The sequence below is a fragment of the Ursus maritimus genome, unplaced genomic scaffold (assembly GCF_017311325.1).
Source record: "Ursus maritimus isolate PB19 unplaced genomic scaffold, ASM1731132v1 scaffold_31, whole genome shotgun sequence".
Lineage (NCBI taxonomy): Eukaryota > Metazoa > Chordata > Mammalia > Carnivora > Ursidae > Ursus > Ursus maritimus.
Window position 1 is genome coordinate 25,962,949 of NW_024425675.1, and position 27,639 is coordinate 25,990,587.

Here is a 27,639-nt window from a genome sequence, read left to right on the forward strand (position 1 = left end):
CACCGTTTAAATCTTAACCTTATGTACTGCCTCCTCAAAGGAGTATTCTTTGGTCATCCCCTATCTCCAAAATAAAGAGTCACAACTTCTAACTGATTCTTAGTGCAGGTTTTATCTGTTTCCCCATCTAAGCTCCACCAAGACAGGAACCACATTTGCCTGTAGCTGCTAAGCAATCATCCCAGGATAACAATAAATATTTTTTTCAGCAATAGTACTATTAGAAAAATAAAACTATTTAGCAGATTTTACTGATTCTAAGTTCTTAACATGTAAAAAAAAAGTGTGTATCTCTGAACTTGGGATATGTTTTATAATCAAAGCATCTTGTTTCTGTTGGACAAACAATAATAGTGATGTAGGTCATTGCCTGCCTCTGGGTGAACCTGTCATTCTTGGTAAAATGACTGGACACTGCAACTCCTAGATGTTTCAGACAACAAACCATTAAAAAATTTGAAGCAGAAATATTTGTTCGATGCAGTTAAAAAGTAACATTTTATAGCATAAGAAAAAACTGTTTCTTAGTCTGATTGGCAGTTGTGTTTTTTATTCTTAGTGGTATAGAAAAGAGTGGCGCTTCTTATCATTGATTATGTCTTAGGGTCAATGAAATATGACAGTTGTTCCAAACTGTAATTACATGCTTACCATATTCCTTCTTTAGAACCCAGAGAAACTGTTTTAAACTATTAAAGCAACGGTAAACTGGACAAACCTAAAACCCAAAGGCCCAAGAAGGGAGGACTTACAAACTGTGACTCAGCGAGAATGGCGCAGGTAAGTGGTGATCTGGTTGTTGCTCTATGGTCTTCATTTTCTTTCCCTTCCTGTCGTCACTTACATAAGACATCCCTTCATCAGTTAGATCTTATATACAATCCTTTTTACTAGACTGACCTGGCACATGACCTCTGCATTTAGATGCATGCTCTTTATTTCAAGTCCATACTTTATTATTAAGGCAGTGTTTCATTATAGTGGAAATGGCAGTGAACTAGAAGTCAATCCTGGTTTAAGGAACCAGCCCTTTCCTGTTCTTTGTGTTGATGAGCACAACACTCTTTCACTGTACACACACACACAAAAATACTGTTGACCCTACTTGCTTCATAGGATTATCATGCACTGTCAATAAAAACTCTGAAATCCCAATGACCAATGACCATGGATTGTCAGTGATGGCAGGCCCTTTGCTGCAACCCTCTCCACTCACCCGGCCCCGACCAGGAGCCAGCTGCCGGGAGCAGCCACTCCTGTACTCACTCTTCTCCCTCTCCCCCCAACTACGCAGGTACGACCCCAGAGATTTCCACAAAATCCAGAAAAAAGTAAGGCTCAGGATAATTACACAATGGCTGTTAAAGAATAAGATTAGAAAGAAGACCAAATTCGGGATGACTCCGGTTTGATATGGTAAGAGAAACATCAGTTCAGTACCAAATGATAAATTTGATGGGGAAAGAAAATCAGTATTTAAGCTTCTGGTTTTCATTGTCTCATTCCATCAATCCCAAAGATCCTCATACTTAGGAGATAGCCTATAAAATCTGCTGCTAGTCTCTCAAATTTGGTGATTCAAAACAAGCAAAAAACACCCCAAGAAGCCATCCATTATTACAAGTCACCAAAACAAGTACATCACCAAACTAGTATAAAAATTACTAGAAAAATGCTATGAAACTACAATCGACTCTTTCCTGGCAGGGATGAAAGGCAGGGGAGGGGAGCCAAGAGGTTAATCAACTTGTAACAGAAAGTTACCATATACCTCAACTACAAATTAAAAATTCTTAAAAATCAGAATCGGAGGTACTGCATTTAATAATATACTACTTGGAACTTCACGTAAACTTTCTTTGATGAAAGGTATGTCAGGAAGTCACAATGTCTCAGGGATGAATGTCTCCATCCGTTGTGACTTTGCAAATAAATAGTTCTGACTACCAAAAGCTAACATGACTGTGCCTACTCACCATTAAGGCCATAGGATGGGTGAGGCTGAGGGCTCTCCACCTCCAAATGCAGAATGGCATCGTCTCCCTGCTCAAGGGCCTCCAATGGCTTCGAGTCATAATGAGATTAAAATCCCAACTCTTACTGTGACTTCTAACATCCTATCAGGACCTTGTCCCACCCTGACCCTCTGCTCCTCCTCTCCAATCACACCGGCCTCTTTGGGGTTCCTCAAACTCACTGTGCTGCTTCCCAGTACTCTCCTGATGGCCCAGAATATTCTTCCTCCAGGTCTTCTCATGGCTGCCTCTCTCATTTTATTCTCATCTCCAGGGTCACGTCCTCAGAGGTCTTCTCTGATCACCCGCCCTCTGAGACCTACTTGCCTCCCAGGCAGTTTTGTGCCCTGTTTTATGTCCATTGCAGTCACTCCCCTTTAACATTGTTATTTATTTGCTCAGCTGTTTTTGTCTCACCCACTAGAATGTAAGCCTTCTGAGGGCAGGGGCTGTATCTTCTAGATTGTATTTCCAGTGTCTAAAACAGTAGCTAACCCAGAGGAGGCCCTTAATATTTGTCGAGCAAAAGCTTGTAACGACCATGCGGTTTTTCCCACGAGGGTGGCTGAAGCTGGGGGTGTAAGAAAGGTACCTGAGGAAATATACAGTATGTGAACAGGTCACCTGAGGAAATATACAGTGCTTGACCAGCCAGTAAGTTGGAAGAAAACCAGAAGAGAAAATATAGGCAAGTACAAGAAAGGGTTTCAACAAGAAAGGAGTATTCAATTGTGCCAAAGATCACAAAAGCATCAAGCATACCACAACCCCCCAAAAGTTATTACGCTCCACAATAAGTTCTATGAAATAAATAAACAGGATAAAATCACAGAAGATAGCAATTAAGGAGGCAGTAGTGAGAAAGAGTGCCATCGTCTTTGGTAGAATGAAGAAACTATCCTAATATTGGTTAAACACAGATCTGAATAATTGGAACAGCTGGTCAGAGACAAGCCAGAGGAAAAGTATTCTTGGCACAAGGAACAGCATGGAGAACAGCCATATGTATAACGTGGTTGTTATGTTTGAAGCACTGAAAGGAAACCAGTGTGTCCAGTGTAATGTGAGAGTCAGAGGGAATGTGATGGACTGGATATGTAGATGGGGCTTCACGGGTCATGGTGAAGAGTTGGTTTTATAAGTTTGATCTGTTTTTTTGTTTTTGTTTTAAGATTTATTGATTTATTTTAGAGGGAGGAGGGGCAGCAGGAGAGGGAGACAAAGAATCCAAAGCTGACTCCACACGGAGCTCAGAGCCCAATGTGGGGCTCTATCTCATGACCCTGAGATCATGACCTGAGCTGAAATCAAGAGTCAGATGCTCAACTGAATGAGCTACCTTGGCACCCCTGATCTGTTTTGGAGAAAGGTTCCTCCAGCAGCTGTGAAAGGAATATGAAGTAGGTCCCCAGTGTCCTGAGGGAACAGCTTCAGTCTAGTGGTGGAGGCAAAGGCTGGAGGGCAAGTTGTTTATCACACACTAAAGCAGTCTCATCCATTTGTTCACCCGAAAAATACTTGTGACAGTCTGTACAACGGGCAATACAGATGTAAGTAAACAAAAGCCAAGGTTTCTCTTCTCATGGACTTTACCTGTTGGTAGGCCGGGTAGGCAACAAATAAACACAAAAGAAATTCATAGTGATGAAGTGCTAAGAAGACAATAAAACAGAATAGATCATGTGCTGGCAGGGAAGGGCTACTTTGGAAAGAACAGTCATGGAGGAAGGGATATTTTAGTTGAGACCAGATTCGTAAGAAGACTGGCCATGAGATGACCTTTCGCACAGGCATATTTGGGGAGAGAAGAGAGCAAGGCGAGCCCTGCTGTGGGAACAGACTCGCGTGTTCAGCGCACGGGAGCCAGGCACTGTGCTGGGGGGAGGCCTGTGGAGGAGGCTGGCGCGCAGAGTCAGAGCTCTCCTTGTCTTCCGTGCCCAGCGGTCCACGGTGTCCGAGCACAATGGGAAGCCACTGGCCGCCTATGAGCAGGGAAGCTTGGTTAAAAGAAAGGACAAGACTGAGAAAGGCAGGTACAGAAAGCCAAGGAAAGGTTTCAAAATGCTCCCTGTGCAGAGCAACAAGATCCACTATCAGATAAGACACACAAAAGAACCAGAAAACAACCTATTCCACTAACGGGGAGGCAGGGGGGTGAAAATGAAACAGTAATATGAGGCTTAAAATGACTGATCCAATTGAAAACAACCACACCCAATAGGAAATCAATTACCATATGAAATGACTATATACAAAAAAACCCCAAAAACCAAACCCCACAGGTGTACATGGTCAGCACTGTTATCTAACTTTTACACGGTAAAGGAAACAGACACATGCCAGTGGCCTATGCACTTAAGAAAGGTTGTTTGTCTTTGGGATAATACCTTACTCTATGTTGACAGTTTACTCCCACAAAAATGAAAATAAAGTAAAAAAATTACGACCACGTTTAAGTTGTCTGATGCTACATTTCATGTTGCAGATATGCCTAGGTACAGAGTAATATATATTGTTAACCAAACCTTTACTCTAACGAAAGACTGTCCTGGTGCTCTAAATGACCTTGACAAAATTCTAGAAACAAGATCTCGAGACCTGGGGCTCTAAAGCTATTTTATAATTAGCTCGGAATAATTGTCCCACAATATGAGTTTCTTGATTAATTGCTTAAGATAAGGCCTCCTTTCCTTGCTGGCCTCCAGTGGCTCCCTCTAGTTCCCATAATCACTATTGTCTCATTCTTCTAAACCCTGGAAGGCTAAGGGAAAAATCAGAGATACACCAATTCCATTACTTGAGGATTAGCTAAGAGATAACCCTTTGTATTCCCTTACTGACCATTATTTGAGTAATTATTCAATAACTATCGTACGTTTGAAAGATGCACTAATTGTTTTTTGAGGTTCACTCCTGCTCTGTATCAGACAAGTTAAGAATGTTATGTTCTTTAACACTGCAAATCTACATTTGGGTCACGTGAGAAAAATGACTAGTAACTTTTACTGCATCTCATTTTTCTTTGATTTCTTTTCTTACATAAAAAATAAAAGCTGCAACAAGAATAATTAGTCTCTTGAAGGTCTTAGTGACTAACTAGAAAATTAGGACTCTATTTTTGACCAGATTTATGTCTTGCAAGAGTCAAATTTTTGCATAATTTAGACAGAAAATTGGCAGGGGATGGCTGTTTCATCTAATTTCAGCAAAATTAGTATTCAGCCACCTGAATTTTTGGCAGTAGTCCAGTATGTTTATCCAAAGCAATAAGTAGATAGAAAATAAAAGCAAATTGACAATCGTGCCTAAATAAGTTACTTTCTCTCTCTCTCTCTCTCTCTCTCTCTCCTCCCCCCACACACATTTTAAAAATGAGCAGATATCTTAAAGGTATATTTCATGAACAGACTTATGGTTTTGTATTCTTCTCTTAATATCAATTGCAGATAGAACAAGAAAACCCATCCCATTTTCAAAGTACAAAGAACCTCACTCAAACGTGGTCTACAAAGGGGTAAAGTTGTTTTTAATTACTTATCCTCCAAACAAAACAAGTCAGATACATCACTTCTTGACTATTTCTGCTAAAAGACGAATATGCTAGGACAGTGATTTTAAATTCATTAGTAACTGCTGTAGAGCACATGCTAATAGAAAGCTGAAAACCCCCTAACTAACTCTTGCTTGCCTCTAGTTCCTCTAGAACTTCAGTTGTCACAGAAGAACAAAAGCTAAGAGGCACACACGCATTTGATGTTTACTGGGCATCTACCATCTGTAAGCCTTCAACTCAAAGAACACTGAAAAGTACTTTTCAAGGCCGTATTAACTTTGTGTCTGGCAGTGTCCAAGTTTGGTGGCTCTCAGACACACCTGGCACCTAGAATGGAATTGGTAGTGAAAGCGAAGAATGGTATGTGGCTTGGAAGCCACGTGGACAAAGTTTGCAAAAGAGAGGCTTCCTACTATGTGCTTGGTACCACGTGCTAAGAACTCAAATAAGTAAGGGATGCCTGGGTGGCTCAGTCAGTTAAGCATCTGCCTTTGGCTCAGGTCATGATCCCCGGGTTCAGGGACTGAGCCCCACATTGGGCTCCCTGCTCAGTGGGGAGTCTGCTTCTCCCTCTGCCTCTGCCCCTGCTTGTGCTCACACTTGTGCGCGCTCTCTCTGACAAATAAATAAAATCTTAGAAAGAACTCAAATAAGTAAAAGAGCCTCAAAATGCTTATCCACATGAAATTTGCCAACTGAGAAACAAATATCATTTAAAATGAGGTAGTCTGCAATACTAAAAAGTAAACAGAGTCTAAGGCATTTCAGAAATAAATAGTAAGAAAAGCACTGTCCAACAGAAATATAACGCAAGCCACATAATAGAATAAAAAATTGTTCAGTAGCCACATTAAAATATCAAAAAGAGTAGGTAAAACCAATTTTATTTTAACTCGATATATCAAAAGTATTATTTTGACATATAATCATATGAAAATAATTATTAATGAGCTTGTTTAGCTTCCTTTCATATTAAGCCTGCAATATGAGGTGTATTTTATACTTACAGCACTTACCGATTCAGATGCTAAATTTTCATTGGAAATACTTGATTTGAATGTAATTATACAACATTTACAATTGAAAAAGTAAACGTACATACCTCAGTTGTTCCATACATACATAGACATTTTTTAATAGTGAATAAATCATCAGTTTTTAAATTTAAGTAAAACTAAATAAATACTAAATATATAATACAATACAATAAAAACTAAATGAAATTAAAACATCAGTCCTCAGTCAGGTGAGTTACATTTCCAGAGCTCTGTGGAGCCCTGTGGCTAGTGGCCACCATGCTGGATTTGCAGGTCTAGAATTCCATCAGGACAAGTTGGGTTGGAGACTAGAAGTTTTTAAGGTACGGATCAAGAGGTGACCGAGAAGCAGAAAGAAAAAGACTGAATATGTGGTTGACTATGTGCAATTAAAAGAAAACCAGAGAAACAGTATCAGAAATAGCTGCAAAAAAATTGCAGTTTATAAAGCAGGGGAGAAAATACCAAAAAGGAACAAACACTTAGGGCCTACAGGGGACTGTGTACTAACAAGGAGAAGTGGGGGTCAGAGTTACACAGAAACCTGGTACCCTAGAACCAGAATCTGTAGTTCCCCTAGATTACAGTGTGCTCACAAGAATAGATTTTAAATCCCCTACTCACATATACATTTGTCGAATTAGCTAACTTTGCTCCATTTCTCTGTCTGGTTGCAAGAACACAACATAAGGCAGTGATTAAGTACATGGGCTTGGGAGTCGGATGGCTTGACTTCACATCCTGTCTTCATTGCTTGCGACCTGTGTGAACCTGGGGAGGTCTCTAAGCCTTATCTGTAAAATGGGATGATCTGGATTAATATCTATGTCATAGGGTTTGTGTAAGGATATAGCTAGTTACATACAAAGTGACCAATGAAAGGTAGTTGTTATAATTAGTCAACAGCCCAGATTTTAACCATCTCTTGCCTGGATTACTAAAATGAAATACTAACTGGTCTTCTAGTTTCCAATTTCTTGCTGCCTCCAATCCAACATCTACTTTGTCATCAGAATTATCTTCTGAAATCAAGGACGTTAATCACGCCTACTCTTCAGCTAAAAAAAAATCTTCAATGGTTTTCGTAACTCTGTATCTGTCCATACAACTCTCCCTACATTTGCAGTATAGAAGAAAATTTCAATGCCCTCCTTACTATAGAAGACTTTTTTTTTTTTTAAAGAAGATACTTAAGACACATCTTAAGAATTCAGAAAAACCCTGACTCGACCCTCTCCTTGGAGAATGATCGCTTTCATCTTCTTTCCACAGAACACAAAAATGAACAAGAGTCCTAGAATCAAATTGACCCCAGGTTAGAAGTGTGATTCTGACAAGTATCAGCTCTGAGACTTTAGGCAAAGCCCTTAACCTCTCTGAGTTACATGTTCCTCTCTAACATATACTTTGCAGGGTTGTTGTGAAAACCCTAACATAGTATCTAACAAATGGAGGGCACCTGACAATCAGCTTCCTTCCTTTTCTTTTCCCGGCAATAATTCCCTCCCCTGTGAGTAAGAGACATTTGTTTCTATCATTGTTTCTATTCTTAGCCTGTGAGTCAGAAAACCTGACTTACTCACTCTGAAGCCCTAGTATATATAACAGTACCTAAGACATGATAGGCACTAGGTTTAACAAATCTTTGCTGAATAAAAATGAGTCACACTTTTCCAGAACATGCACCATCGAATCATATTTATTCTAGATTAATATGAAACTTACATGGTCTTTGCTGAGACTTTACTAGAAGGTAGACTGGGGATGGGGTGGGGGTGCACTGGTCAGAAATATGCTCTGTAGGGAGGCGATATCAATTTAGGACTACTACATTTGCTATTAACAACTCATTCACTCTTGGATAAACAAAATGTGGTATGTTCGTACAATGGAATATTATTGACAACAGAAAGGAATGAAGTTTGGATACATCCTACAACCTGGATGAACCTTGAAAACACTACGCTTAGTGAAAGAAGCCAGTCACAAAAGATCACATATTACATGGTTCCATTTATATGTAATGTCCAGAAGAGGCGAATCTATAGGGACAGAAAGTAGATTAGCAGCTGCCTAGGACTGGCAGGAGTTGGGGGAGGTGGGGAATGCCTGGTAATGGGTATGGGGTTTATTTGCAGGAGAGGATGTTCTAAATGTTCTAAATTGACTGTGGTGATGGCTGCATGGCTCTATGAATATACTAAAAACCAGTGAGCTCTGTACACTTCATATGGGTGAACTGTACGGTACATGAATTATATCCCAATAAAGTTGTTCTATTACAACAATCATTCACTCAACGATGATGTGGATGTCTGCTGGGTGGCTGGCACTCCTGCTAGCACTGGGGATACAACAGTGATGGAAACAGAGAGTTCCGAGCTTCAAGGGGATAGAAAATAAAAATCCCAAACATCTATGCTACGGGGGAAAAAAAAAGGGAGGATAAAGGGACAGTGCAGGTTGGGAAATAAACGGGGATGGGGTGACAGCATGTTTTTACCCACACTCATGTGTTGTGCACTTGTGTGTGCGTGCTTTAATAATTAGACGGCAGTGCAGATGGGAATCTAGAGATCCCATGCGGATGGGCTTCCTCCATAATGGATCCTTCAGTCTAAGACCTGACATAGTGAACTAACTAAAGTGTGCTGTTGTAAAAAGGTATCTTTCTCTCCTGTCATTTTATGACTAATTTTGATTATAAATATTTAACAAATCATTACCATATGGACTTAATATTCTCCATAGTGCTTTGGCTAAATGGTAGAGTAAAAAATTCAGCCAGAGAGAGAGAGAGAGAAAAGAAAGACAACTAGCCCATCAACTGGCTTGACTAGCTTCTACCCTGAATTTGCTGTTTTCTCTTTTCGCACAGTCTGTTTTACATGGCAAGCCCACACAGGGAAATGCCTTCTCTGTGAAATGCCTTAAGTATTTCCAGGCATTCAATCCATGTCAAGAAGTCAGTGAGATCTTATTTGCTGAGTAAGCGATAGCTTCACTATGGTTAATTTGAGCACTTTAGAAGGGACATTAAGTGCCACTTCTGTATGTGACAATGTAATACCCGCACTGAATGCTTGTCATGCTGGTTCGCTTTCCAAGCCTCTCCCCTCTCAGACTCTCTTGCTCTCCTTTTTTGGTGGGAGGACATTTGAATTCTCACCACCTTTTCTTTACCTTCATTACCATACGTCTTATGCTTGCTTCTGTCTAGATGTCAGCATTTCATTTTGCTTTTTCTTATATTCACATCTTCTTCTAGGTTCTCTCCCCTATAGAAAGTCACTAGGTTTTGGAAGGAAGACCACTGAGAGGAGTTCTGCTGCTAGCACTGGCTGACCAGGCTGCTCCGATGAAGCCCAACCAGAGAACAGCTAGAAAAATCTGCGAGCGAGCTCTCTCCCTGTCCCTCCCTCCCTCTTCTTTCTCTCTCATCTCTTTGAAGGCCTCAGAGAGCCACCAAGGGACCTGCAATTGTAGCGCCAGGATCCAGAAGAAGAACGAACCCAAGAGGGTGAGGCTGACATGAGCCTGCTTCTGTTATCCTCGGGATACAAGGGCTACAAGAGCAGTGCTGACACTTGATTTTAGCAGGATCACAATAGCTGCTGTGTTGAGAAGACTTTGGGGGCACAAACCCGGTCACAGAGAGAAGCTGTGGGGTGACTGCAGTAGCCCAGGAGAGAGGTGACAGGGCGTGAACCCAAGCAGTGGTGATTGTGATTGGTGGTCAAATTCCTGTTGAGACCAGAAGATCCCAAGGGTCAACCCAAGGGCCTGAAAGCAGCTTTTTTTTTTTTTTTTTTGAGAGGGGTGGTGCATGATGTTTTTAAACATTTTTAATTGGCTGCCAAGATTTAAGAATCCAGAAACATCCCCCTTCCTCCCAAATCTAAATTTCCTGCCTTTACTAAAATGTCAGAAGATCTAGAATTCTATAACCACATTCCATGGGGGCAGAGTAAGGCCGCCCACCTGAAACGGGACATATGCACTCCCAGCTCCTCTTGGGAATCTGTGTGTACAATCCTCCCAGAAAGCCTGAAATGGACCTACCCCAGGATCCTCTCAGGTGGCAATGACTTAGAACTTGAACAGATCCTCTAACGCTTTCTCTGGAACTTCGTTTAACTAAGAAAGGACAAACGTATGGTTTTAAAGGCCCATCAACAAGAATGTTTTATAGTATTATTACTTCCATGAGGCAGTATCATATAAATATGAAGATACATTTTTAAAATGTTTCTGGCTGGAAGAAAAAAAGTATTATAATTTTCAGCTGAAACAAACCCTGAACTACCAGAGACAAATCCTTTAAAAATGCCAGTGGAATTTAATTAGAACAGATAGGCTAGAAATACATGTGATAAAATATTTACCTTAAGTATCTTTTCAGATAAGCAGTATTTATACAGTATACTCATTCTATATGGAAAGCCCTACTGAGAACTATAAAACGCAATTTATGTATCACCACGGACAGCTGCCACATGGACTCTCCTTTCCCCCGGACTCTCACAGAGAGACCTCTACCAAATCAGAATTACGAGTTATAAGAATGTAACTAACAGAACGTTACAGAACTTAGTAAAAATGCGAACCTGTCACCTTCTGAGCTATAACTGAAGTGGAGTGACAGGACACAACCCCATTTGCGAAGAAACTGACCTCAGAACAAATATTCCTGACTTCTTCAGCTGCAGTCAATTTGACACTTTTGGGGGAAATGACAAGAAGTAACTGAGATGGGCCTATTAAAAACAAACAGTATTCGAAAGTAAAATCTTACTTAATTTAAGAAAGTAAGAACATAATACCAGATCCCACATATACTTCTTTCTTTCTCCTTCATGGCTTACAAATAAGTTCAATGCTTCTGTATCATGACAGCCAAGACAAAAACACTGCTACCCAATTCAAGTTAATGCTTTTTTACCTATTTGTGATTCCTTGAAAACTTACTGCTTTCCAGGAAAGGTATTTCCTACCCAAGAAACTCAGTCTAGCAGGAAAGACGCACACAAAAAATCAGAACACAGCGAGGCAAGGGGACTGTCAGATCAGAAAAGAGGGGTTCTTGGTCCTTTGTCAAATTGCTCTGAAGAATAAATTTTTACTTGACCATTCCCCTTCACCACTCATTCACTCTTAAAACTGTTACCTATCTGACTGACAAACCATTCCCTGGAAATGCTTTCCCACGGTCCCTTGGGACTTTTTCATTTCTCATTACAAATAATCCTCATCCTGTCTGATCTCTATATAGTAAGTGGACTGCTGACCACTCTTTCTTGAAATTCTTTCGTTACATTCATTTAAACTTTAGTTCAACAAATATTTATTGCATATTGAGTCAATGCCAAGAGGGAAGGAAAGTACTGGACATAGAAAGACTTTCAATCGGTCAATGAGCTCTATCTAGCAGGCAAAACATGATAAATCTGCTGAATTAACTGTCCTGAAAGAAAGCTCTCCAGATGGAATCTTTCAGTGATTCCCATTTTGCCTACGAAACTGAAGATGACCTTTTTAACCTTCAGCTAGATTTTTGTGGCTCTCTATAATATGGTTTGACCTTGACTTTCACTCTTTTCCCCCCTAACTTTCCTTCATCCCAGCACCGAACTACTTAGTCAATAAGTCATGAGCTTTCCAATTCTGTGCTTCTGGGTTATATTGTTTCTGTCTGAAAGCTTTTTCCCCCCATACCTGCTTATCAAAATCTCATCTATTTTACAAGAACGGTCTCAAATAATAACTTCCTTCATGAAACCCTTCTTCTAATCTAATTTGACCTCTTCATTCCCCAAATCCCCATAGCAGTTTCTAACTTTCTCAGAATACTTGAGCTTATTATGTTTTATACAGTTATTTACCTGCGTCACTCAGGTTTTGAAAGCTCAAAGTCTGTCAAAGATACAAACTGTGCCTTAAGTCATCTTTGTTCCTTGAATCTTTTGCCAATCTCTAAGTATTCATAGGCTATTTATTATATGCATGACATCATGCGAAAAGACATAGTGAGGGCTCAAATACTTTATTTTATTGAATTAGACCAAATCATCTGGTGGTTTCCTGATAAGAGCTGTGTGAGAAGTAAATGTTTTCAGACCATGCATGTCTAAGATGTTCCTGTTCTATTCCTGTCACCTGCTTGCTGGGCTGCATACAGAAGCTAAGGTTGAAATGACTTCACTCTCAATTTCAATGGCATGTACCACTCAGTTAGAAGACAGTGCTCCTTCAGCCAGACACCACTACGAGTTGCAATCCTTTGCATGTGATTTTAGGCATGTATGATTATCTCTTGATCTCTGATGGCCTCTTTCATAATAATGTACCTTGGTGTGCATTTTTTATTCATTCATTGCTATGGGTACCATTTAGGCCCTTTTAATATGGAGATTCATATCCTTTAGTTCTGGGAAATTTTCTTGTATTATTTCTTTGATAATTTCATTTCCTTTGTTTTCATATTGTTCTCCCTTCCTGGAATTCCTCTCAGTAGGCTCTAGGACCTTCCAATGGGTTCTGTAGTTGTCTAACTTTTGTCTCCTCTATTGTTCCTCTCTCAATTTAACTGTTTAGATTTCCCTGACTTTATCTTAAAACGCCCCTGTAGAGCGTTTTACTCTGATCACCATACTTTCAGTTTCCAACAACTTGTTCTTGTTCTGTGATTGTTTATTCCTCTTTGACAGTTCCTGCTCTTATCTCTCTGAGGGGTCTATGTGGGTGTGTGCACACATTTGTGCACCTTTGGAGTTCTCTCCTGTTTATTGTCTCTCTTTCTGTTTTTCATGCTGGTTATTTTTCCTCCAATGTCTGGTAGTTATTGGCTGTCTTTCTATTGACTTAAGAGTCAACAGAAAGTTAAATAGTCAATAGAAAGTTTGCTGGAAGCTCTGTGTGGCACAGCTGGGACTCTGCTGACTGGTGGGCTTCATTTTAAGACAAGGAAGCACTAACAGTAATGGTATCACCAGTGGGTATTTTCTCTGGGACTACTCAGTGTCTTCAGGGAAGGCTCCTCTGATTTCCTGTAAGGTAGGAATACACTTGCACCTCAGTTCCAATTTCCGTACGGAGAGTCAACCCTGTGCTCTGCTGAGTTCACTCACTCACTGTTGCCCATTAACAAACACAAGCAAATGAACTCCTCATCTTGTGCAGATTGATGGGGAAGTGGTCAGTCACCCAGTAGTGAATGAGTACCTAAGGGTCACTGCACCTTACAGACTTTCAAATAATTCTGGTTTTCAGCTCTTGACCCCTTCTGAGAGAAGGATGAATAGAAGGAGCACAAAGGATTTTTTTGGACAGTGAAACTATTCTGTATGGTACTATAATGGTGAACACATGTCATTACACATTTGTCAAAACCTATAAATGTATAACACCAAGAGTGAACCCTAATGTCAACCAAAGACTTTGGATGATAATGACATGTCAATGTAGATTCCATGATTGTAACAAACATGCCACTCTGGTTGGGGATGCCTTCAGTGGGGGGGCTGTGTGGGACAACGAGGAGTGAGTGTATGGCAGCCTTGGTACTTCTGCTCAATTTTGCTGTAAAGCTTAAACTGTTCTAAAAAAATCAACTCTACTTTTTTTTAAAAAGGTACAGTTCAAGTCTTACACTTCTTTGGAGCTTTTCACAGAATTTTCTTATTCTCAGTCTAAAGGAACTAGCTGACATATGATCCTTAAGCATATACTACTTTGACCTGATACTGAAATTCTCCTATGTTTTATTTCCTCAACTGGAAGCTTCCAGAGATGACATTTTATAGCTTTCGATAGATTCCACAATGGCTAATTACTGTTAAAAAATTATGCAAGGCTACAGGGTATTTACCCCAAAGACACAAATGTAGTGACCTTCAGGGGCACCTGCACCCCAATGTTTACAGCAGCAATGTCCACAATAGCTAAACTATGGAAAGAGCCCAGATGTCCATCGACAAATGAATGGATAAAGAAGATGTGGTATATATATATAATGGAATATTATGCAACCATCAAAAAAATGAAATCTTGCCATTTGCAATGACATGGATGGAACAAGAGGGTATTATGCTAAGCGAAATAAGTCAATCAGAGAAAGACAATTATCATATGATCTCACTCATATGTGGAATTTGAGAAACAAGGCAGAGGATCATAGGGGAAGAGAGGATGAAAATGAAGCAAGACGAAACCAGAGAGGGAGACAAACCATAAGAGACTCTTAATCTCAGGAAACAAACTGAGGGTTGCTGGGATGGAAGGGGGTGGGAGGGATGAGGTGGCTGGGTGATGGACATTGGGGAGGGTTTGTGTTGTGGTGAGTGCTGTGTATTGTCTAAGACTGATGAATCACAGACCTGTACTCCTGAAACAAATAATACATTATGTGTTAAAAATAATAAAAAAATAAAGTCCTAAAAGAAAAAAAAATAAAAGGAGGTGTAACCAGAAGACAAAAAAATTATGCAAGGCTTCTTTATCCAAGAAAATATTGTTACCCACACTGTTTCAACTTCCATGTATCCAAAGAAATGAGCGCATACTAATATTCTGTTTACCAGAATCCATCCTAATTCACGGTTCATCGTTTGGCTTTATTTACAACTTCGAAACCATGGTTAGAATCACACCACCTCTCTATTTTAATATACGACCAGCTCACTGGTCCTAGACGTCACAGTCTCTCTTGGACGATTCCCACCGCCTCTGAATAGGTCTCGGTGCCTCCATCTTTGAGCCCGTGATGGTTAGCAGCCAGAGTGACAGTCTAGATGATTTTACTCCTCTGGTCCAGAGCTTCCTCACGCTTCCCACCTCACACTACCTCAAGCGCTTGTCACAGTCATAAACATCCTCCCTGCTAGACCTCTTATTACTCCCTCCCACTTACTCAGTTACAGTCACACTTGTCTCCTGTCTCCCCCCACCCCCGTCCCCTGAATAAACTAAACGCTTTTCAGCCACAAGGTCTTTGAATTTGCTGTTCCCTTTGGTTGGAATGCCGCCGCTATGTGACCACATGGCCTGTTCCCTTATTTCTTTTCAGTCTTATGGAATTACTACTTCTTAGAGAGACCTCCCCTCAATAACCTACCTCAATAACCCACCACTCTCTGTCCCTCTGCCTATCTTTATTTTTCTTCTTAGTATTTATCACTTGACACTAATATTTATTTTTAAATGTATATTGTACTCCCTAGAACATATGCTTCATGACAGCAGACTTTAGTTCTGCTCACTGCTGTGTTTCCAGCTTCTAGAACAGTGCCTGCCTCATAGTAAAAGCATAATGAATTTTTGAAATGAATGAATGGACCACTTAACAAAGTGCTAGCATTTGGCGTTTAATAGCGTTATTACTGCTCAAAAAAAAATAGTACTTTTCAATATTAACAAAGAGGAAGGAGATAAAGATCTTTAAATAAGGAAATAATAACTACTGTATTCTTTAAAAGTAAGATGCCAATTATAACACACACTTACGTTATGTACCATTAAAAAAAACCCTGGCAATTAAATTATGAGAATGCATTTTCATCACTTAGAAATTTTATTTTAGGCTGATAGACTGATAGAATGAGCTGCTCTAGATGTATTTAGACAGATTTTAATATATCACTCATCCATATGTTAAAAAGAAAAGTGAAGTAAGTTTAAGGTAGTCCTAAAACTTCTTTACTTTCAGTGTCTGATTCTTCTGAATTACTTTTCAACGCTGAGTTGTCAAAATCCATGCTTTACCACACAATATCAATCTCTATGCCATCAAGAGTGTGAGAAATACAGCATTCTGTGTTCAACGAGCATCTCTGGGATTTTCTCACAAGCCATGACACTCGTTTTGTAAGCGTTGGTGCATGTGTGCAGGTGATGACAACTATGTCAGGTGAGCTGCCAGGCAGTGACCGTAAGAGGCATCTGGATTCCAGAAATGCTAAAATATGAAAAGATGTGCATCTTAGAATCCAGAAAACATGTTTTTTTTTCCCTAAATATATAATAGCAAAGAAATAGTCTTAGGATGTTTTCCATAATTCTGTTGTTAGTCTTGGATGTTCACTTTATGTTGATCTTTTTCTTTCCCTTTTCCACCACTGAGGATTATGGCAGAAAGACCCATCTCGAGAGATCTCTAAAAGATAGCACTGATGTGCGTGTGTGCGTGCGTGCATGAGCACTCGCGTGCGTGCACACACCTGTGTGAGGATGCCGAGGAAGTTTTTACTATCGCTTTATCACTGTCAATAGTGTCCTACTTTTCTCTCTACTTGGATTTAGGGAGGAGGGGGAGGTGGAGGGAAGAGGACAAGACGGAGAAGAGGGAACCCAGCACAGAAATTACCCTTAGAGATGTTATTACTACTGGAAAAGCTATTTTCGGTGATAGATCTGCTCTCCAATGGCCTCAGCGAGGTTTCATCTGAGCTCGCATCAGAGCCTGCCATGCAGCCCTTGGCTCGACACTGGGGATTTCCATTCCTTAGGTGGGTTCCACAGAGCTGCTGCATTGAGAACATTACAATGTGAGCATGACGAGATAAACTCTTTCCACTGTGTATCTCTGATCTGGAATTTATTTCATGTAACCACTTGTATTTTCAGGGAACTGACATTTTAAAAAAGCAAAATGCCACAGTGTTTGTGCTCTTAGGGCAAATTTCTGTATATGTTTTAAGTAACTGCATTTCAGTAATGTGAAATATGAAATAGAGATGAAAGAAATCTTGAAGACAATATAACACCTTCTCATTTCAGAGTAACCAGCTATTTTTTTGGTTTACTTTATATGACTTTTTAAAAAAACGACTCTTTTTAAAAAAATTTTATTTATTTGAGAGAGAGAGAAAGAGCATGAGCAGGAGGAGGGGCAGAGGGAGAGGGAGAAGCAGGCTCCCCACTGAACAGGGAACCCAACACAGGGCTCGATCCCAGGACCCCAAGATCATGACCTGAGCTGAACGCAGTTGCTTAACTGATTGAGCCACGCAGGTCCCCAACTTTTTTTTTTTTTTTAAGCAGCCAAGACTATCAAACTGAAACTACAAGGATTTAAGCAGAATTGGGTTTCAAGTATTGCTCATTTAATATTAAGTATAACATAAACCAACATCAGTTAAACATTTTATTTTGGGCTAAGAAAGAGGCTAATACAACTGGTGTTTACATTTGGGATTACTTTAAGTTAGAGAATATAAAGATGTTTTAGTTTTACTGGTGATTCCGACTGTACATTTAAATTCTGGTTCCACACATAATCAATCAAGCCATCAAGCAGTCATCCCTCTCCCCCTAGTCTCCGCCCCGCCTTCTGGATATTCACTGCAGAAAACACTGACCCAGGACTTCCAGGGTCTGTGCTATCTGCTGGAATACTAACTAGTGGAGATGTCATTCTCGGTACTGGACTCAATGCAAATGTGGCCAGTATATTCCACAGTCATTGAGCTTTAGTATTTTCTAAGAAGAGGGGAGAAAGGGAGTGAATTATCAGCCCAGGTGAAAACTGGTATCTACTTTAGTGCACAGATCTATCCCTCACACTATTTCAAATAGGACCAACTGTCACAATGATTGATACAGGTCATTTTTCCTTTCTAACAATGTAAAGAAATGGCAGGAAGGGGAAGGCAAGAGATGTAGAGTCAAAAGAAAATGAGATCAATAAGAAAAGCAAGTAAGGACTGGGTTAACACTGCAGTTAACTGCGTGTTCATCTTGTTTTACTTTTTAAAAAATGGACTATATTCCCAGTATTGAATATGGACCTAGTTAAATTTCTGATACTCATTTTTTCTAAAAAGTAACTAAAACACAAATCCAGACAGGATTTTTAAATTTCTGTATCCCTACATAGGGTAATACAATATTCTTTTTTTTTTTTTTTAAGATTTTATTTATTTATTTGAGAGAGAGAGACAGCACAAGCAGGGGGAGCAGCAGGCAGAGGGAGAGGGAGAAGCCGATGTGGGACTCAATCCCAGGACTCCGGGATCATGACCTGAGCCAAAAGCAGACGCTTAACCGACTGAGCCACCCAGGCGTTCCTACAATAATATTTTTGACTAACAATAACATATGAAAAACATATTCTGGCAGAGTGCCATTTTGATAGCGCCTTGTACTCCTCAAACACCCAGTGCATTTCTGTGATTTTCACTTGCTCGTACTGTATGATAAACAATCCACTGTATGATAAACAATGTGTTTGTCTTATTCATAAGGTTAGAGACAATACAATAATATGAGAAGGTAGGAACCATCATAATCATTTCTGTGTGTCCAATACCTGGTATATAGCAACTGCCTACAAATGTCTGTCGAACAAAGGAAATGGGTACCCAGGACTTACTGCCTGACTGTCCAGAATCAATTTACACAAACTGCAGTACATAAAATGTTATCACAATCTAAGATTTGAAAATATGGGCTCTTTATTTTCCATTTTGAGATCTTCAGGTTATAATTACATTTACATTTTAGAACCTTCATGAAAATCTGCGTTCGGTTTATTTACAAAATCTTATTGTATCAGAAACATAAAATAACTGAAGGCCTGTCCCTGTGGTCTACCAGAATTTAACTTGTGGGCTTTAATTGCCCGGGACCCAAGCCCATAGTTAACCACAATTTCAAGTATCCATGGCAGGTCTACCCCAGGGTGAAAAAGTAAGGGAGCTCAGTCTTACACCAACTTCAAGAACAACAAAAATAGAAACACAGCATAGTGATTGAGAACAGAGTTTCTTGGGGTTCAAGGACCAACTTTCCTACTGATCAGCAGCAGAACATGAAGAGGAAACTTCTCCACGCCCTTGTTCATTATCAGTAAAATGGGGATAATAATGATTCACTTCTCAAAGTAACCAAGAATTGGTTTTAACCGAGACAACACACGGTACATATTAAACACTCAATATATTTTAACTGTTATATGGGTTATTTGATGGATTAATCAAGCATAATACTAAATAAAGCAAAAACCAAATGAAAATCAAAAACAACCAGAAAAAGCAGGCAATGCTACTAATTAAATCAGCCTCACTTACTGGCATCAGATGGCAACAAACTTAGTAATATATGTTCACATTACGTTCTTCTTGCTATACTTAAAGTGTATCCCACAGATCTGGTAGATGCAATTTTGGAAAGGGAGAGCTGTGGGATTTCTAAAGATAAAGATCCTTTACTCCTGGAGAGATATTAGCATATTACATGTGCTACAAAAACAGAGCCCCTATATTTTCCTATGCTAATCTTCTCGCAGTAAGAGAAAAAAACTGAACACCAGCATTAAGTACATTTATAGTATTGCTGACTACAAAAATTAATTATTCAAAATTACTTTTTCACATGGACTCCATTTCTTAGGGAACACATGACCTTAATAACCTACTCATGGATAATCAAGAATCAGTTACATATAATTCAAGTAAGTATATATTTGTCCATCTTTTTCTCCTTTCCTACCTGCCCACCTCCTACCTAAAAATGTGTCTTGCCTATGTAACTGTTAGCCTTTTAGGATCTCTCTAAAGCTGAGTCCTTCACATTTACACCAATACTTCTTACTTGGGTTTATTCACTCAGACTTATTTTTCCCTTTTCTTGTCACTTCTGGACATGTTTTGTTGTTGTTGCTGTTGTTGTCTGCATCTTATTACTTTCTTTTTTTTTCTTTTTTTTTTTTTTAAAGATTTTATTTATTTATTCGACAGAGATAGAGACAGCCAGCGAGAGAGGGAACACAAGCAGGGGGAGTGGGAGAGGAAGAAGCAGGTTCATAGCGGAGGAGCCTGATGTGGGGCTCGATCCCATAACGCCGGGATCATGCCCTGAGCCGAAGGCAGACGCTTAACCGCTGTGCCACCCAGGCGCCCCTATATCTTATTACTTTAGAACCACTGTAGATTAAAGCCCAACTCTTAAGTAAACAAAAACAGTCTTCTACAGTTTTCTTATTTATTGTTAATGTATTGCTTGAATAACAGAGACTTATGATTTTTAAAAAGTAGAAAACACAGATAAGCAATGTGGCACGTCAACAAACAGATGGACAAACAAAACAAACAAAACCACACATGATCTTTACCCCAGAGGTACTACTTCCTGGTGTTCATCTTCATTCACACAACCCTCCTTAACTGGAAAGAACAGAATTGATAACAACAACAGGGATTTTGGAAAATTGTTATCGTAAACAGAGGAAAAAAATTTACTTCTCTCAGTTAATATAGATGAAGAAATTCTTGTATTTCTAGTAATAGTTAATAAGACCCATCGCTCTATAAAACATTTATGAATTAAATCCTCTGAGTGGAATAAAAAGCAGAAAGAAAACAATCTGGAAGGCAAAAAACCTCCCTTAAAACATAACTATGCATTGCAGAACCAATACAGTTACTACATTAAGTTCAAGTTTATGCAAAGAGTAAATATTCTCAATGTGCCATTTCAAACAGTACAAATACAGATCACTAAAAAGTAATTCTGCTTTAGAGATGACAATTTCATCATAAGCGCGTGCCTTCAACTACACAGTATAACCTATTTTATAATATGCCTACTTCTCTATGGGTCAGGCATCAAAAAATCTTGATATTCCAGAATACAGTTCTCCGAACCTAAAAACAAAAGCTACTAAAATAGTAATTATTTACCAAAAAGATCACCTGCATTACTTGGTCTCCCACCCAAGTACTAACCAGGCCCGACCCTGCTTAGCTTCCGAGATCAGATGAGATTGGGCGCGTTCAGGGTAGTATGGCCATAGACCTGCATTACTTGGCTAAGAGGACGGGAGCCAGTCGTAGGCCACTGCCTAGATAATAGCAATTATTATTCATAATGACATACTTGAGCCAGCAGATGAAGTATGTTTGGAGTACTCCAGGTAAGATATTAATAAAACATGATATAATTTGAAAATATCCATAAATATATTAAAATGGCATTTTTGACACAAAAGGTAAAGTTTCATGGAAAATCTATTTATGCAACTCCTCCAATTACCTACAGATGCAGGATAAATGTACTTCTGTTGTGTTATAACTCTTCTGATGAGCTCATTCAACAATTACTTGAGTGCTTCCTATGTGCGAGGCACTGGTCTAGTGCTGTTCACAGCAGTGAATAAAACAGACAAAATGGCTGTCCATGTCGAACTCACATCCCAGCATAGACAGACAAAACAGTATGAGTAGTTTCTATTTATTTCTAAGGTCTTCTTACCGTAGAAATGTCAAAGATATTTAAATCACTTTATCCATCTAAAACCAGAACAAATGAATTGAGCTCTTAATCCTTTGTTTCAAAATCAAGTTTTGATCAGTCTCTTTAAAAATGCTAGGGGCACCTGGGTGTCTCAGCCAATTAAGCACCCAACTCTTGATTTCGGCTCAGATCATGATCTCAGGGTTGCGAGATCGAGCCCCAGGTTGGGCTCCGCACTCAGTGGGGAGTCTGCCTGAGATTCTCTCACTCTTCCCCTTTCCCTCTCAAGCTCCTCTCAGCACTAAAAAATAAATAAAATAAATAAAATAAAATAAAATAAAATGCTAGTAGTAGTAAAAAAAAAAATAATAATAATTCTTCATCAACAATTCAGAACTCCAAAGAGAAAAAGGCCAAGAAAACAATGTCCAGGTTTAGAGGAAAACACACCTTCCCTGTGAATGCAAGGCAGACCACATTTTACACAAACACACACCACTATTTTCACAACTCACTGGTTACTCATCATGATTAAAGAAAAGGGAACAATGCCTCTTCATTAGCAAAACACTGTTATATTGTTATTTTATTAGTGTAACTTTAATCGTTTTTTATAAAGCTGGTTAGGTGGTACACATTATATTACCAACTACATATATGAACATTTTTTTGATACCACAATTTGACCAAAAAGGGATGGGGTTATAACAGACTTTCATAGAGCAGAATCTAAAGCAATTCTGAACATTCATTATCTGATGTTAAAATTCAGAATAGCCATTTTGTAAATTAGTTACTGGTCAACTCATGAAAGATTCTGATTACATATTATTTAAAACCGGTACCGAGGGACTGAGATACTGGTGGAGAAGAGAAAAAAGAACCCTGGTGTGGGTTGTGGGGGAACTCGAGGGAGCCCAAAAAGAGGCGGAGTGGAGAAACTGTCCTCTACATTTCCATGCATGGGTTCTAGAGCTAACAATTCTTTAAAACTGAAAGACCACTAGCAAGGACTGCTTTAATGACTTTCACCCACCAGTGTATTGGAAGATGTCCAAAGAAGATATGGAAAAACGTAAATGCAAGAGGAGAATGGAGAGGAGAATACGGAAAACTGAAGTTGCATGGCCAGCATGTATCAGCAGGGACAAAAGAATCTGTGTTCATTATCCTCTCCTTGGCGCGCTTACCTTCGATACCATTCAAAATTAATGTTAACCTTGTGGATTTTAAAGGTTGAGAATATAACATTAATTCAGAAAAACTTCTCTGAAAATAGACTCCCATAAAAATAGTCAATTGATCTTTGGTAAGAGAGCAAAAGCAATACGACGGAGCAGAGACGGTCTTCTCAACAGATGGTGCTGGAACACCTGGACAACCACATGCAGAAAATGAATTAGACGCAGACTCACACTCATCACAAAAATTAACTCACATGTTCACAGACCTAAATGTAAGACACAAAACTATAAACACCCAGAAGATCACACAGGAGAAAACCTACATGACCTTGGGCACAGTGATGACTTTTTAGATACAACACCAAAGGCATGATCCACGACAGAGATAACTGATACGCTAGACTTCATTAAAACCTTCTCTGAATCTTCGGTTTGAACGAGTGCCCCTTCACCATACTTACAAAGGACCTATGCATTTCATCTCTATCCTTTGATAAGCCACACTGTTATCATTTGTTAAAAAAAAAATAAGACAACAGGTCCAAAATGGAGTTGCTTATGCTTAAGCCCCATGTCACCAAATTGATACTTAATGACAGTATGGCTCTCCCAGAAATAGAACCTTCAACCAGTCAGTCAGGAAACTCGTGATCAGCACTAGCTAGGTCATCTACCTGACAGACCCCTGCCCCCTCCTAAAGGAAAGTTACCTTACAACAACCAACACGCGTTTTTGCCTCGTACAATTTCTCTGTTCCCGCTCCCTTCTGGCTATCACAGTCTCATTCTGTACAGCTCCTCGGAGCTCCTTTCTACTTGCTAGATAACATGCTGCCTGATTCGAATCAATTTTTGCTTAGAATGAACTCTTAAGAATTTTAATAGGCCTCAGTTTATCTTTCCACAGGTGTTATAATGTGCTTGTCTTTTTCTGTGTCTGTCTCCCTCTCTGTAGTATTTTCAGTGGTGGGCCATTTCTACCTGTGAACCCTCAACGTCTAACTTACTGTCATCGATAATATTGAACCCAAAAGGACATTATCGTTAATTCTCTGAGAATGTCAATATTAAAATGTTGCAATAAGCTGACAAAATAAAATTAATGCACTCACGATTAAAAAGAAGTAAAGTTTTAAAAATACCACTTATTAGTCTTTTACTTCACAAAGAACTGACATTTTTATTTCAGACATAATGCGCTCAAATTTAGAAACTAAAAAGGAAGAAGGCATAGAATTAGTGAATACATGTAACGGAGGATACATTTTAAAGACAGTGTTTGCTTCAATTTCAAATGACCAGAGCAATTGTACAGATTTTCAAAGATCTTAGGTAGACATGCTGCTGAACCTACTTCATAAATAGAAATAACTCATATATAATAAGCAGCAATGATGCCTCATATATTAAAAACTAGTATCATAAAGTTTTTAAAAAATAGTTTGGGTTTTTTTAATTGGCAAAATATAAGCACTCTGTAATTCTGTTTGTAATTTAATGTACCCAGAAACACTTTTCCTAATTAGGGTGGTGGAAGAATACTTTTCAGCCCAGATCAATCATCAAAATTCTGAATGAATGAAGTTTAACTTTTATTCAGCCAAGTAAGACAGCACTTACTGAACATCTACAGGACATACGATGCTATGGTAGCTAACCCCCCTTTTCTCGCTTTAATAAAAGAAAGGAGTCTTGATATATTACAAGATAAATAACCCATTGAGGCCATAAATAAAGAGGGATGATACCATAAAATTATTTAGATCACACACAGAATGGCTATAAATTAAATCACTGTTCCTCATTCAGATCATCACTGATATGGTTGGTTTACTTAAGAAATTATTTCCACAGGACAATTTTTTAAATCAAAAGGATATCTATAATTGTCATTTCTGCTTTCTTTATATCAGAGATTTTCAATATTTATAAACATTATAAACAATAAAATCCTTTTTAAAGCAAAAATTTATACATAACTATTGAAGGCATTATTTAACAGTTTTAACAGCTTACTTTGTAAACTCGGGTATTTGTCAATTAAATTAATCAAGGTACTGAAATAATAAGTTTGGGTTTTCAAGAAAACTTTGTTACCACAATTAATTATTCATAACGACATAATATGAATCAAGTCAGACAAAAAGCATTCCATATTTATAAAAGAAGCTAAAACCACCATATTCCAAGGTCATCATGACAAAATATATTGAGATCGTTTTACCTGCTATTTTACAATGGAGCCAAGATGAGCACTAAGCAAGATGGAAAGTCTACGCTGAGGTGACATGCCAGCACCTTGCCAGGCCGGCAACTGAGGGTGTCACACGCACACACACATCCTTGTTCACTTTTATGGGAGCAAACGTGTAGGGTACAAAACTCTTCAAAAGGTCAATAAAGAACTACAATTCTAGTCAATTACCCATTTGTGGAGTTTAAAACTAATCAAAAATAACAAGAGCTTTATCCCAAGGTTCACAGGAAACATACTGGGTTGTCAGTATTAGTTAATATCTCGGTGATCTCCTGAGGGTTAAAATTTGGTGCCCTACGCATTTGAACAAATGACTTTTTAAAAAAATTACAGTTTGAACATTATGACTCTAGGGTATTTCTCACTCTCAGAAGCATGAAACAGTAGTAAGATAAGGTATCAGGAAACTAAACTGACATGATTATCCAAAAAGCAGAATCTTCAGCAACCTATAATTTCTGAATAGCTTATCTTTTAAATGAGATTTGGACACACTTGTGTCCTATGATAGAATGAAACTAATATGACAACTAGAGAACTAGGGATTTTCCTCTAAATTTTAACACTGATCTCCCTTCTCTGCCACACACACACACACACACACACACACACAAGCAAGCACAGATAGTGATGGCGTGATGATGTTGTAGGTGTTTTGCTTTTTCACTTTCCAATTTTTCTGTAACATTATACATATTTTAAAAGAAAAAAAGAACAGATTTTTTAAAGAACACTTGATCTTGCTAATAGCACCACCGCCAAGATAGTGAACTCTTAACTTCAACCAAGAGAAATGAGTTTAGTGTTGAAAAAGGCTCAAGAGAAAATGGCAGACATACCCCATAAAGATGTGTAAGTGACCTGCATGCTGATTCCTATGTTTGTTATTGTTTGGTACGCAGGCCATCGGACTTAACAAGCAAGGCTCACAAGGAATTTCAAACTCCTAAATGATAAATGAAGCACCGATACCATGTCAAACCTACATTAACAGGACAAAAAGCTTAGGCCACTCGATGTACTTCAAAATCGAAACATGCTAGCAGAGAACTGTTGCTTTCTTCAATGTTGTTGTGCCAATACATTTTCTCATCAAGTTAGCCCAAAATAAAACAAACTTGGTGTATTCTACCAAAACATCAGCTTTGGCTTTCTGTTTCTACCTCGACTCTCAAATACCCCAGCACTGAATACAGAACAGTAAATAATAAACACTGTCTAAGAATGATATATTCAAACTTATTCTCGGCAGTCAAGACCCTGAATGCTTTCTTTTTAATGGCATGAGGGTATTCAACATTTTTTTAAATGAAATTATAGTCTAAATATTGTCAACTGCATAGTTCAACTGTCTTCGTTTTCCTGTTTCTATCAACATTTATAAAATTCGACTATGAAACATACTTTATACCTTGGGCTGTCCCTTTTTTTTCAAAGTGAAAATAAGCAGTTTCATTATTACTTTATATCAAATGTCAGTTCTATACAAATTTTTTTTTTTTTTTTTTAGATTTTATTTCTTTAACAGAGAGAGACAGCCAGCCAGAGAGGGAACACAAGCAGGGGGAGTGGGAGAGGAAGAAGCAGGCTCCCAGCAGAAGAGCCTGACGTGGGACTCGATCCCAGAATGCTGGGATCACGCCCTGAGCCGAAGGCAGACGCTTAACGACTGCGCCACCCAGGCGCCCCTCTATACAAATTTCTTATTCAAGATATCTAACCTTGGTTTTTATATAAAAAAGTCAATCATGTGTGCAAAAAATTCAATTCCTTCCCCATTTATTCCAATACCGCAGACTATCAACCACTGCAGTGTTTGTACAGGAATCCAAAAAATTAGGGAAGGGAGTCCATATTTTGATTGCATTTAAAGCAGGAAGGTCCTCTTAAAAAATTAAAACCATGCATCAACTATTGTGTTTAATTCAGGATGAACACCCAAAGCAACTAGAAACTGATGTAACAACTAGGCTGGAAGAAAAAAAAAAAGGCTTTTTTGCTCCACAGCAGACAGTCATGCTAACTTCAAAAATAAAGTCAGAAAAAATAATTAAGATCCTTTTGAGCATTTTAAACATAAAGATGTGGCAAAACTGGAACAATAAGAATCAGCATGAGTTTTCATGCAAGTAATATTACAGATTACAGATAATAAACCCCCTCCAAAGTACACAGGAGTCCATTTTCATGACACATGCATATAAAACCTCTAACAAAAAGGTTAATAAGAAGCCAAACTATATATCATTATTTAAGATGTGACACAAAGCAATTTTCAATTATATCTGATACCCTGCTCTTATGACTCTTTATTTTTGTTCACATGCCATGAATCAAGGATATAGAATATCAGCTTTCACGGTGA

General features: G+C 38.8%; 1 protein-coding gene across 2 annotated transcripts in view; it reads right to left on the bottom strand.

Annotated features, from left to right (window-relative positions):
• TAF3 (TATA-box binding protein associated factor 3) overlaps nucleotides 1-27,639 on the bottom strand; it is a 173,741-nt gene that overhangs the window by 56,574 nt on the left and 89,528 nt on the right. The window lies entirely within an intron of this gene.